Raw genomic sequence first — 12,441 nt, forward strand, 5'->3', positions numbered from 1 at the left:
TCATAAGACGGAGCCAAATATCTGTCTGAGAGTGGAGCCTGCCTGGCAAATGACATGGGGGGTCCTTTTTGTGGGCTTGGCCGAAAGTGGGCGTTACCAAAAGGTGGGCGTGGCCATGGCCGCCAGAAGTCTGTCAGATTTTGACAGCTTCAAATTAGTGTTAAACATAATATAACCCAATTGACTCCAGTCCTCTCTGTTTAATATATCTATAATGAAACTATATAAACTATGCATATACCATGAAGTGCTATGACTACTAGCTCTGGTCCATAGCTCTAATGCGTTTCATTTAGAGCTATGTTACTCTAAACTTCCCCGCTCGCATGAATGCAGACCAGCCTCTACTCTTTGGCGTAAATAAAAAGAACGTTTTTGCTACACATAAAAACAAAGGCGAGTTGTGTCATTAGAAAGCCTACTTTGGTAATTGGTTCTAGTTCTAGTGAACAGAAATAATAAATAAATAGACTTGGTAACCTAACTGTAGGGAGTGCAAACACATTAAAGAACCTGGGGGTTATCATCTATGAAAAGGCAACACAATGAGCAGAAAATAAAAATGAACCATGTAAATACAACAAATTGAGCAGAGCACTGCAGGGAGTTGAACCCCATTCCGGTAAACCAGAAGTACCACAACCAGTGCCTTGGTTTTTGTTTTGTTTTACGAGGTCCATTCGTTGAAATGTAAATTTTGCATTGCAACGGTAAAGTAATTTCACAATTGACATTGTAGGCAATAATTAATAACGGTATGGCACCAGGCCAAAGCCATGGGGATAGAGTATGTTTTGCACTCTGAGTGAGTGTGTGTGTGTGTGTGTGTGTCCGTCAGTTTGTTAACAGCTAATCTCCAGCACCATTAACCCGGTCGATGCCAAATTTTGCACACACACTCCCTGGATGCCAACGATGAACCTCTGTCCCAAATTTTCCAGAACGGCCTGTATAGCACCACACATTTTTGTATGCCCTCCGAGACTATGGACTATAGCCTTTCGCTTTTCCGCGATTTAACCTTTTTTCAAATCGTGAACAATGATGAAGAATCGCGCACTATAGCATGCCACTTAATGACCTTGGGGTCATCAAGGTCATTGATATTGATCAATAACCTTGAGCAGTATAAATGACCTTCAATAAGACTAGTAAATGACCTTGACCAGTATAAATGACCTTGACAAGTACAAATGACCTTGACCAGTATAAATGACCGTGACCAGTATATGACTGACCAGTATAAATTACCTTCATGAGACTAGTAAATGACCTTGACCAGTATAAATGACCTTTAGAAGACTAGTAAATGATCTTCACCAGTATAAATGACCTTTAGAAGACTAGTAAATGACCTTGACCAGTATGCGGTCCGTGACCATGGACTATAGCCTTTTGCTTTTCCTTGATTTTCACCTTTAAAAAATCCTCAACAATGATGAAGAATCGCACACTATAGCGTGCCGCTCAATGACCTGAGACCATGGACCAATGAATGAAATACAACACATTGAGCAGGGCACTGCAGGGAGTTGAACCCCGTTCCGGTAAACCAGAAGTCCGACACCAGTGCCTTAGTTTTTGTGTTGTTGTTCATTTAAAGGTCCAGGTGTGCATACGCATGTGCCCCTGTGTGTGTAGGTGCATGTGTGCATGTGTGTGCACGCTTCAATGACCACTGTTGGACCCAATGGCGATCAAGGACCTCAGGGAGCCACCCATAATTCACAACGGTCACAGCGAACTCTGTTGCATCACAACTGGTGGCCAACAGTCGTAACCAACACCGCCACGACCCACAGGAGAATACCATTGCACAGTGGTATCAGACCAACCACAATCAGCCAGCCCTCAAACCAAACCCTTCGACCTAGAAGAACTCAAAACTGCAATGGGAAAGTTGAAACCCGGAAAAGCAGCAGGGATTGATGACATACTGGCAGAAATTATACAGCACCTGGAACCTAACGCAAAGACCTGGCTCGTGGGGATGCTGAACACATGCATGGCACAGAAAACCATCCCTTCTGTCTGGAGAAAAGCCAAAGTGGTTGCAATCCCCAAACCTGGCAAAGACCCATCATCCTCAAAGAGCTACCAACCCATTTCCCTCCTCTGCATCACCTACAAGAGAGGCTGCTACTCCAACGCCTCATACCACTCATAGACACCAAGCTGACTAAAGACCAAGCTGGTTTCCGTCCCGTCCTGTGCTGGACAGAGCTCAACCTCACCCAACACATTGAGGATGGGTTTGAGGGAAAACAAATAACTGGAGCAGCAACTGGAGGGCGAAGCAAGCACGCAGGCAGCTTGTGCCTGCCTGCGTGCCTGCCTGCCTTCCTCATGTGGAAGCTGCATATTTGAGTTTGTGTGTGTGTTTCTTTTTCTGTCTTTCTTTCTTAGGACGAAGATCAAGGTAGACGCCGTTGGAAGGCTCAACACAAGCCGATGCCCCTAGAGATCCATCCCAAAGCTTCCCTCAGGGAGTCCAGCAAGCCAGCTAGCCAGCAAGCCCGCCCAGTCAGCCAACGCAGCCAGCCAGCTCCGCCAGTCAGCCAGTGTAGAAAGTCAGGCTGCCAAGCCAGCGCACATCAGCCCTTGCAGTCAACCATTGTAGCCATACCAGCCTTGCTCAGTCAGCTCAGCCAGGCCTCTCTCGAGGCCTGGCTCTCTGTCTGCCTGGCCCGGTCTGCCCCGCCCTGCCTTGCAGCAACAGAACCAGCCTTGCTGGCAAGCCAGCCAGCTCAGAATACGAGCTCAGCAAGCCAGCGCAGCTGGCAAGCACGCAGTTAGTCTAAACCAGTTTCAGACTGGCAGGCCAAGGCAGACAGACAGGAAGACCGAGGCGCCTAGGCAGGCAGACAGGCCAGGAAGGCAACAAAGTGCAGGCAGGGGGACTGTCCGGCCTAAGGCTGCGCTGCAAGGGTTGGAGCCTGGCCAGCTCCTGCTGGTCTAGACTGAGTGGCTGTGGCTGCACAGTAAGGCTGCGGTAACCTAGTCTGGGCTTGCTGCTGCACTGGCTTGCTCAGCTCGCATTCTGAGCTGGCTGGCTTTCCAGAAAGGCTGGTTCTGTTGCTGCAAGGCAGGGCAGGGCAGACCGGGCCAGGCAGACAGAGAGCCAGGCCTCAAGAGAGGCCTGGCTGAGCTGACTGAGCAAGGCTGGTATGGCTGCAATGGCTGACTGCAAGGGCTGATATGCTCTGGCTTGGCAGCCTGACTTTCTACACTGGCTGACTGGCGGAGCTGACTGGCTGCGTTGGCTGACTGGGCAGGCTTGCTGGCTAGATGGCTTGCTGTGCTCCCTGAGGGAAGCTTTGGGATGGATCTCTAGGGGCATCGGCTAGTGTTGAGCCTTCCTATGGCGTCTACCTTGATCTCCGTCCTAAGAAAGAAAGACAGAAAAAGAAAGACACACAAACCCAACTATGCAGCTTCCACCTGAGGAACCGAGACGCGAGAAAAGAACTGAGCGTCACTTGGGATGGTCACAAACTCTCCAACCATACCCACCCCATGTATCTTGGAGTTACACTGGACAGGACACTCTTCTTCAAAAAAACACCTGGAGAACACAAAAGCCACGGTCAACACCCACAATAACATCCTGTGAAAACTAGTGAACTCCCAAGTGGGGCGCAGACCCACAAACGATCCGTGCAACTGCCATGGCCCTGTCTTTCTCTACAGCAGAGTATGCCTGCTCAAGCTGGAGCCGATCACGTCACACCAAATTGGTCGACACAGCCCTAAATGACACCTGTCGCATCATCACGGGATGGGTCAAGACAACACCTGTCCCGTCCGTGCCTTTATGCGCTAGCCGGCACCTCCCCCCGCACATCAGACGACTGTGTAACGCTCAAGATGAATGGAAAACACAGGAGATAGACAGTGAAGTCTGGAATGAAATGATAGAGAACACCTCACACACACAGTTTCCTTTCGTGGCCGTTTACATTCGAGGGTCGCCGGTCCTCTCGAACGGAACAGTTTAACGTCATGCCCAGGACGAAAAGATATAGAGAACACCATAATGACAAATAACAGCAGGAAGGCATGGGCCACAATCCACCGTCTTGGCAAAGACCACACCACCCATAATTCACAACGGTCACAGCAAACTCTGTTGCATCACAACTGGTGTAGGTATTGGATGGAGCCCGCACACCACAGGTATAAGAAAGACGTGATGCAGAGGAGGGAAATGGGTCGGTAGCTCTTCGGGGATAATGGGTCTTTGCCAGGTTTAGGGATTGCAACTACTCCAGCCTTTTTCCAAACAGAAGGGATGGTTTTCTGTGCTATGCATGTGTTCAGCATCCCCACAAGCCAGGTCCTTGCGATAGGTCCCAGGTGCTGTATCATTTCTGCAAGTATGCCATCAATCCCTGCTGCTTTTCCGGGTTTCAACTTTCCCATTGCAGTTTCACGTTCTTCTAAGTCGAAGGGTTTGGTTTGAGGGCTGGCTGATTGTGGTTGGTCTGATACCACTGTGCGATGGTATTCTATGTGGGTCGGTGGCGGTGTTGGTTACAACTGTTGGCCACCAGTTGTGACCAAGACCGCCACCGACCCACAGGAGAATACCATCGCACAGTGGTATCAGACCAACCACAATCAGCCAGCCCTCAAACCAAACCCTTCGACCTAGAAGAACTTGAAACTGCAATGGGAAAGTTGAAACCCGGAAAAGCAGCAGGGATTGATGACCTACTGGCAGAAATGTTACAGCACCTGGGACCCAACGCAAAGACCTGGCTTGTGGGGATGCTGAACACATGCATAGCACAGAAAACCATCCCTTCTGTCTGGGAAAAGGCCAAAGTGGTTGCAATCCCTAAACCTGGCAAAGACCCATTATCCACAAAGAGCTACCGACCCATTTCCCTCTGCATCACCTACAAGGCTATATGAGAAGCTGCTACTCCAACGCCTTGTTGCCACTCATAGATACCAAGCTGACTAAAGACCAAGCTGGTTTCCGTCCCAGCCGCTCCTGTGCTGGACAGAGCTCAACCTCACCCAACACATTGAGGATGGGTTTGAGGGGAAACAAATAACTGGAGCAGCATTCAGAGATCTCTCTGCTGCCTACGACACTGTCCAACACCGCACAATGGTCAGGAAAAGCCTCCTCAACAACAGGCGCTTCTATGTCCAGTTAAATGACCAGAGGAGTAAATGGAAAGCCCAAAAGAACGGCCTCCAACAAGGTAGCGTGCTCGCCCCCCTCCTTTTCAATATCTACACAAACGACCAGCCACTACCCAATGCCTAATGCCAGCGTTTCATCTACGCCGACAACCTCTGCATTACGACCCAACAAGCAGACTTCCAGAAGATTGAGTCTGTCCTTGAAAGTGCCCTCCAAGAAATGTCAAGCTACTACAATACAACCACCTGAAACCCAACCTATAGAGAACACCTCACACACACATAATTTCCTTTCGTGGCCGTTTACATTCGAGGGTCGCTGGTCCTCTCGAACGGAACAGTTTAACGTCATGCCCAGGACGAAAAGATATAGAGAACACCAACATGTCAAATAACAGCAGGAAGGCATGGGCCACAATCCACCGTCTTGGCAAAAACCACACCACCCATAATTCACAACGGTCACAGCAAACTCTGTTGCATCACAACTGGTGTAGGTATTGGATGGAGCCCGCACACCACAGGTATAAGAAAGACGTTCTTTGTTGAAATACTGACAGCGTTTCGATCCATTTGATCTTCATCAGGTCATGTGTACACAAAACATACACTTTTATACTAAGGGAGTGCCCCCATTAAACAATCAAAATACCACATTTTGGTGCCCCTCCCATCACTGCAGGTGTGACACGTCAACCCTGAGTGAGTAGGTGGGGACCCAGACATATTGATGTAAATATAGTCTGTTCAGAAATTGTAGTGCCTCTCATAGAGCTTGTAGGTGATGCAGAGGAGGGAAATGGGTCGGTAGCTCTTCGGGGATAATGGGTCTTTGCCAGGTTTAGGGATTGCAACTACTCCAGCCTTTTTCCAAACAGAAGGGATGGTTTTCTGTGCTATGCATGTGTTCAGCATCCCCACAAGCCAGGTCCTTGCGATAGGTCCCAGGTGCTGTATCATTTCTGCCAGTATGCCATCAATCCCTGCTGCTTTTCCGGGTTTCAACTTTCCCATTGCAGTTTCACGTTCTTCTAAGTCGAAGGGTTTGGTTTGAGGGCTGGCTGATTGTGGTTGGTCTGATACCACTGTGCGATGGTATTCTATGTGGGTCGGTGGCGGTGTTGGTTACAACTGTTGGCCACCAGTTGTGACCAAGACCGCCACCGACCCACAGGAGAATACCATCGCACAGTGGTATCAGACCAACCACAATCAGCCAGCCGTCAAACCAAACCCTTCGACCTAGAAGAACTTGAAACTGCAATGGGAAAGTTGAAACCCGGAAAAGCAGCAGGGATTGATGACCTACTGGCAGAAATGTTACAGCACCTGGGACCCAACGCAAAGACCTGGCTTGTGGGGATGCTGAACACATGCATAGCACAGAAAACCATCCCTTCTGTCTGGGAAAAGGCCAAAGTGGTTGCAATCCCTAAACCTGGCAAAGACCCATTATCCACAAAGAGCTACCGACCCATTTCCCTCTGCATCACCTACAAGGCTATATGAGAAGCTGCTACTCCAACGCCTTGTTGCCACTCATAGATACCAAGCTGACTAAAGACCAAGCTGGTTTCCCTCCCAGCCGCTCCTGTGCTGGACAGAGCTCAACCTCACCCAACACATTGAGGATGGGTTTGAGGGGAAACAAATAACTGGAGCAGCATTCAGAGATCTCTCTGCTGCCTACGACACTGTCCAACACCGCACAATGGTCAGGAAAAGCCTCCTCAACAACAGGCGCTTCTATGTCCAGTTAAATGACCAGAGGAGTAAATGGAAAGCCCAAAAGAACGGCCTCCAACAAGGTAGCGTGCTCGCCCCCCTCCTTTTCAATATCTACACAAACGACCAGCCACTACCCAATGCCTAATGCCAGCGTTTCATCTACGCCGACAACCTCTGCATTACGACCCAACAAGCAGACTTCCAGAAGATTGAGTCTGTCCTTGAAAGTGCCCTCCAAGAAATGTCAAGCTACTACAATACAACCACCTGAAACCCAACCTATAGAGAACACCTCACACACACATAATTTCCTTTCGTGGCCGTTTACATTCGAGGGTCGCTGGTCCTCTCGAACGGAACAGTTTAACGTCATGCCCAGGACGAAAAGATATAGAGAACACCAACATGTCAAATAACAGCAGGAAGGCATGGGCCACAATCCACCGTCTTGGCAAAAACCACACCACCCATAATTCACAACGGTCACAGCAAACTCTGTTGCATCACAACTGGTGTAGGTATTGGATGGAGCCCGCACACCACAGGTATAAGAAAGACGTTCTTTGTTGAAATACTGACAGCGTTTCGATCCATTTGATCTTCATCAGGTCATGTGTACACAAAACATACACTTTTATACTAAGGGAGTGCCCCCATTAAACAATCAAAATACCACATTTTGGTGCCCCTCCCATCACTGCAGGTGTGACACGTCAACCCTGAGTGAGTAGGTGGGGACCCAGACATATTGATGTAAATATAGTCTGTTCAGAAATTGTAGTGCCTCTCATAGAGCTTGTAGGTGATGCAGAGGAGGGAAATGGGTCGGTAGCTCTTCGGGGATAATGGGTCTTTGCCAGGTTTAGGGATTGCAACTACTCCAGCCTTTTTCCAAACAGAAGGGATGGTTTTCTGTGCTATGCATGTGTTCAGCATCCCCACAAGCCAGGTCCTTGCGATAGGTCCCAGGTGCTGTATCATTTCTGCCAGTATGCCATCAATCCCTGCTGCTTTTCCGGGTTTCAACTTTCCCATTGCAGTTTCACGTTCTTCTAAGTCGAAGGGTTTGGTTTGAGGGCTGGCTGATTGTGGTTGGTCTGATACCACTGTGCGATGGTATTCTATGTGGGTCGGTGGCGGTGTTGGTTACAACTGTTGGCCACCAGTTGTGACCAAGACCGCCACCGACCCACAGGAGAATACCATCGCACAGTGGTATCAGACCAACAACAATCAGCCAGCCCTCAAACCAAACCCTTCGACCTAGAAGAACTTGAAACTGCAATGGGAAAGTTGAAACCCGGAAAAGCAGCAGGGATTGATGACCTACTGGCAGAAATGTTACAGCACCTGGGACCCAACGCAAAGACCTGGCTTGTGGGGATGCTGAACACATGCATAGCACAGAAAACCATCCCTTCTGTCTGGGAAAAGGCCAACGTGGTTGCAATCCCTAAACCTGGCATAGACCCATTATCCACAAAGAGCTACCGACCCATTTCCCTCTGCATCACCTACAAGGCTATATGAGAAGCTGCTACTCCAACGCCTTGTTGCCACTCATAGATACCAAGCTGACTAAAGACCAAGCTGGTTTCCGTCCCAGCCGCTCCTGTGCTGGACAGAGCTCAACCTCACCCAACACATTGAGGATGGGTTTGAGGGGAAACAAATAACTGGAGCAGCATTCAGAGATCTCTCTGCTGCCTACGACACTGTCCAACACCGCACAATGGTCAGGAAAAGCCTCCTCAACAACAGGCGCTTCTATGTTCAGTTAAATGACCAGAGGAGTAAATGGAAAGCCGAAAAGAACGGCCTCCCACAAGGTAGCGCGCTCGCCCCCCTCCTTTTCAATATCTAAACAAACGACCAGCCACTTGAAACCCAACCCATCAAAAACCCAACTATGCAGCTTCCACCTGAGGAACCGAGACGCAAAAAAAGAACTGAGCATCACAAACTCTCAAACCATACCCACCCCATGTAACTTGGAGTTACACTGGACAGTTTAACGTCATGCCCAGGACGAAAAGTTATAGAGAACACCAACATGACAAACCCTACACTTAAACCCTCTATATTTAATAAAAAACAATTCTGGACAGGAATCCTGTATTGCAGGGGTGCCCAAAAGGTACATCGTGATCTACCAGTAATCACAAAGGCTGTGCAGGTAGACCATATGGCATGCCCCTGTATATAATCTATCACTTGAATTAAGGTGACTTGACACCAGCTCAAATGTTGCACACAAACATCAGTAGCAAAAGTACAAAGTTATTGTGACAGTAATAATTGCTATAGTGTGTGTTCAGTAACAGGAATATTCCTGTCTCTCCAGCTCTTTAATAAATAGAAAAGGGTTTAATCAGGAGTTGTAGTAGCCACAGGATAATCTAAGCGGTGGATATTGCTCTTTTCTTCATGTCTTTATGTATGTAAATTGTCTTGTTGTTTGTGTTATGTCAAATGCGTGTATATGTGTTCTGCATATACTTGGCTGCTGTGTTGCAAGTTACTGAACACACACTATAGCAATGATTACTGTCACACTATAGAGCTATTTAACACCGTTACTGAACACACACTATAGCAATGATTACTGTCACAATATAGAGCTATTTAACACTGTTACTGAACACACACACTATAGCATAGCCGCAATTTGCAACTCTAGATTTTTTTACAATCTGTTGAATCTAGAGTTGCAACACCCTCCATCCACTTCCTATTCATGATTTTCGGTTTCTGATCTGCTGGTCTTAAATTACGTTAAACTCACCAACATGGCAGCTGTAGTCCAAGCTTGAATTATCCTCTTTCAATCTGCCGAGCTTGTTTTTCATAAAAATCCCCCGTAGACATGTTATGAGTTACTTTCTGTCCAAAATATTCCAAGAGTGACATTTCCGAGCCGCCATTTGTATTTTTGCAACGTGCCGTAAAACAAGATGTGAGGGGGAGCGCTTGTTTAATAGAATCTTACCTGCGCAGGTAAGACACCAAAAGAAGAGGCAGACACAGTGCGACGCCCCATCACACACAGCCTTCTATTAAACAAGCGCTCGCCCTCACATCTTGTTTTACGGCACGTTGCAAAAATACAAATGGCGGCTCGGAAATGTCACTCTTGGAATATTTTGGACAGAAAGTAACTCATAACATGTCTACGGGGGATTTTTATGAAAAACAAGCTCGGCAGATTGAAAGAGGATAATTCAAGCTTGGACTACAGCTGCCATGTTGGTGAGTTTAACGTAATTTAAGACCAGCAGATCAGAAACCGAAAATCATGAATAGGAAGTGGATGGAGGGTGTTGCAACTCTAGATTCAACAGATTGTAAAAAAATCTAGAGTTGCAAATTGCGGCTAACTATAGCAATGATTACTGTCACAATATAGAGCTATTTAACACTGTTACTGAACACACACACTATAGCAATGATTACTGTCACAAAATAGAGCTATTTAACACTGTTACTGAACACACACTATAGCAATGATTACTGTCACACTATAGAGCTATTTAACACTGTTACTGAACACACACTATAGCAATGATTACTGTCACAATACAGAGCAATTTAATTTAGGTAACCAAATTGACCCCAATAGTAGATCTTTACACTCTCAATAGTTCAATTGTTGTTAAGCATCTGCTTAATTTCCAAAAAAAACTACACAATTAGAGAATGTAGAAGATTGCTACTTTTGATCCTTTGATTATATAATGCTGATTGTAGCATAGTGGTTAGTGACTGAGCTTTGTTAACATGAGTGCCGGGATCGTTTCCCACCAATTTCAAAGAATGTTTGTTGCTTCGTGCCAATTTTCACAGAATGTTTGTCCTTTTACCTACCAAACAATACTATTTTCACCTCTAGTCGATTATTTATTCAGCGTTTGAGCCACGGACCACCATTTGAGGCCATCTAGTCTCTCAGACCCATTTGAGCCACTGACCACCATTGTGAGAGTCTATTAATGTGAAATGGTGGTCCGTGGCTCAAACATGTTATCACTTTTGAAGTTACTTGTTGTGTTTAGATATGTAAATACTACTCTTTAAAGCCGTGTTTCGGTAGTCGAGTGGGTACTGTCGACGGTTAGTAAACATTGAGGCCGGGCATAGTTGTTTATAAACCTTCGACACTAACCATTCGGCTACTGAAACACTGTTTTACAGTTTCGTACAAACATCATATATAAACATCATAACAAGTAACTTCAAGTGATAGACGTTTGAACACACAAACAACAACAGCGTTAAGTATTAAATAACATTTAATCACTTACTTGCTCCGAAGACGGACCCGCGATGGTGACGTGGCACGTTCCAAACAAACACTGACCAAACCTACCTCCACGCGTCTCTTCCGTATTTGAGGGCGGCGGCACTTCCTTCCGGTGTGAGGCCACGCCCGCGAGATTTAACCGCGAATCTATTGTAGTCATATTGTAGTCCTCTTACATTACATCCGGTGTGTCTTTACAATAACTGTAATGTAATAATAATACTAATAATGTAATGTAATAATTATTTATTAAATAACCTTATTTTATTCTGAAGGCAACCGGATGTCTTAAATTAGCTAGCTCTCAGACAGGAAGTTCTAAATTAGCTCAAAAGACGGAGCCGTCGGGCGTGGGGTGTTGGTTATGCGGAACTGCTGCCTCAGTCGTATTACCATCTAGACTCTAGACTAGTATGAAAACGTATAAGCATTTTTTCATGAACCTTATCTACCTTATATCCGACTCTCGAGCTCTCTTCACGCTGATAAATGGCAACTGCCGACTGCGCCAACAATGTAAGAATAAAAAGAGTCCACACTCCAGTGAGTCACACACCGATTAATGCTCACAAAGTGTAAAGGTTTATGTGGAGGGGTGGTACGAGGTTGTTGGAAAGTTGCATTATTTTCCATTTTCACTACATTATAAATAACAATTCTCTCCGCGGCTCCGCCGCGTAATAACGCGCGCTCATGTGTGCGTCCTCACCATAGACTGTAAAAAATGGGGTCCCCGGCTAAATGATGGAGAGTTGGTAACCAAATGGACCCTTATTAGATCTTTATTGATTGATTGAAGTATGTATTAACAGATTGGAGAATTACAGTAGGCTACATTTCAACTTAAGCGCAACTCAATACTAAAATGTTAACTGTGGACGACACCATAACGCATTACACTTGTTTACAATAGGGTCCACCATTTTCAATTCAACATAAGGGCTACAACAAACAACTGATCAGATAACAATATCAATCATCTGCTAGACTGCTGCTGGCCCACCATCCCTCCATTTCTCTATGATCTAATAAACGTTTTGTATTTGGATAGGCTATTTATCTGCATTTAAGTCTGCATTTTAGGAATCCCTTTTACTGTGCTCTGAGTCTAGGAGTCTAGGTGCTGTACTCAAGAAATACCCTCTACCTGTTGCCCTACCTTTGTATTTCCTGTGTTCACTGTACTATCGAAATAAACCAAATATGGCTTTTGAAAATATATGAATCTGCATATTCTATTATGTTTCAAAAAGAGC

This window comes from Protomyctophum parallelum (genome assembly GCF_964188405.1).
Source record: "Protomyctophum parallelum genome assembly, chromosome: 10".
Taxonomy (NCBI): domain Eukaryota; kingdom Metazoa; phylum Chordata; class Actinopteri; order Myctophiformes; family Myctophidae; genus Protomyctophum; species Protomyctophum parallelum.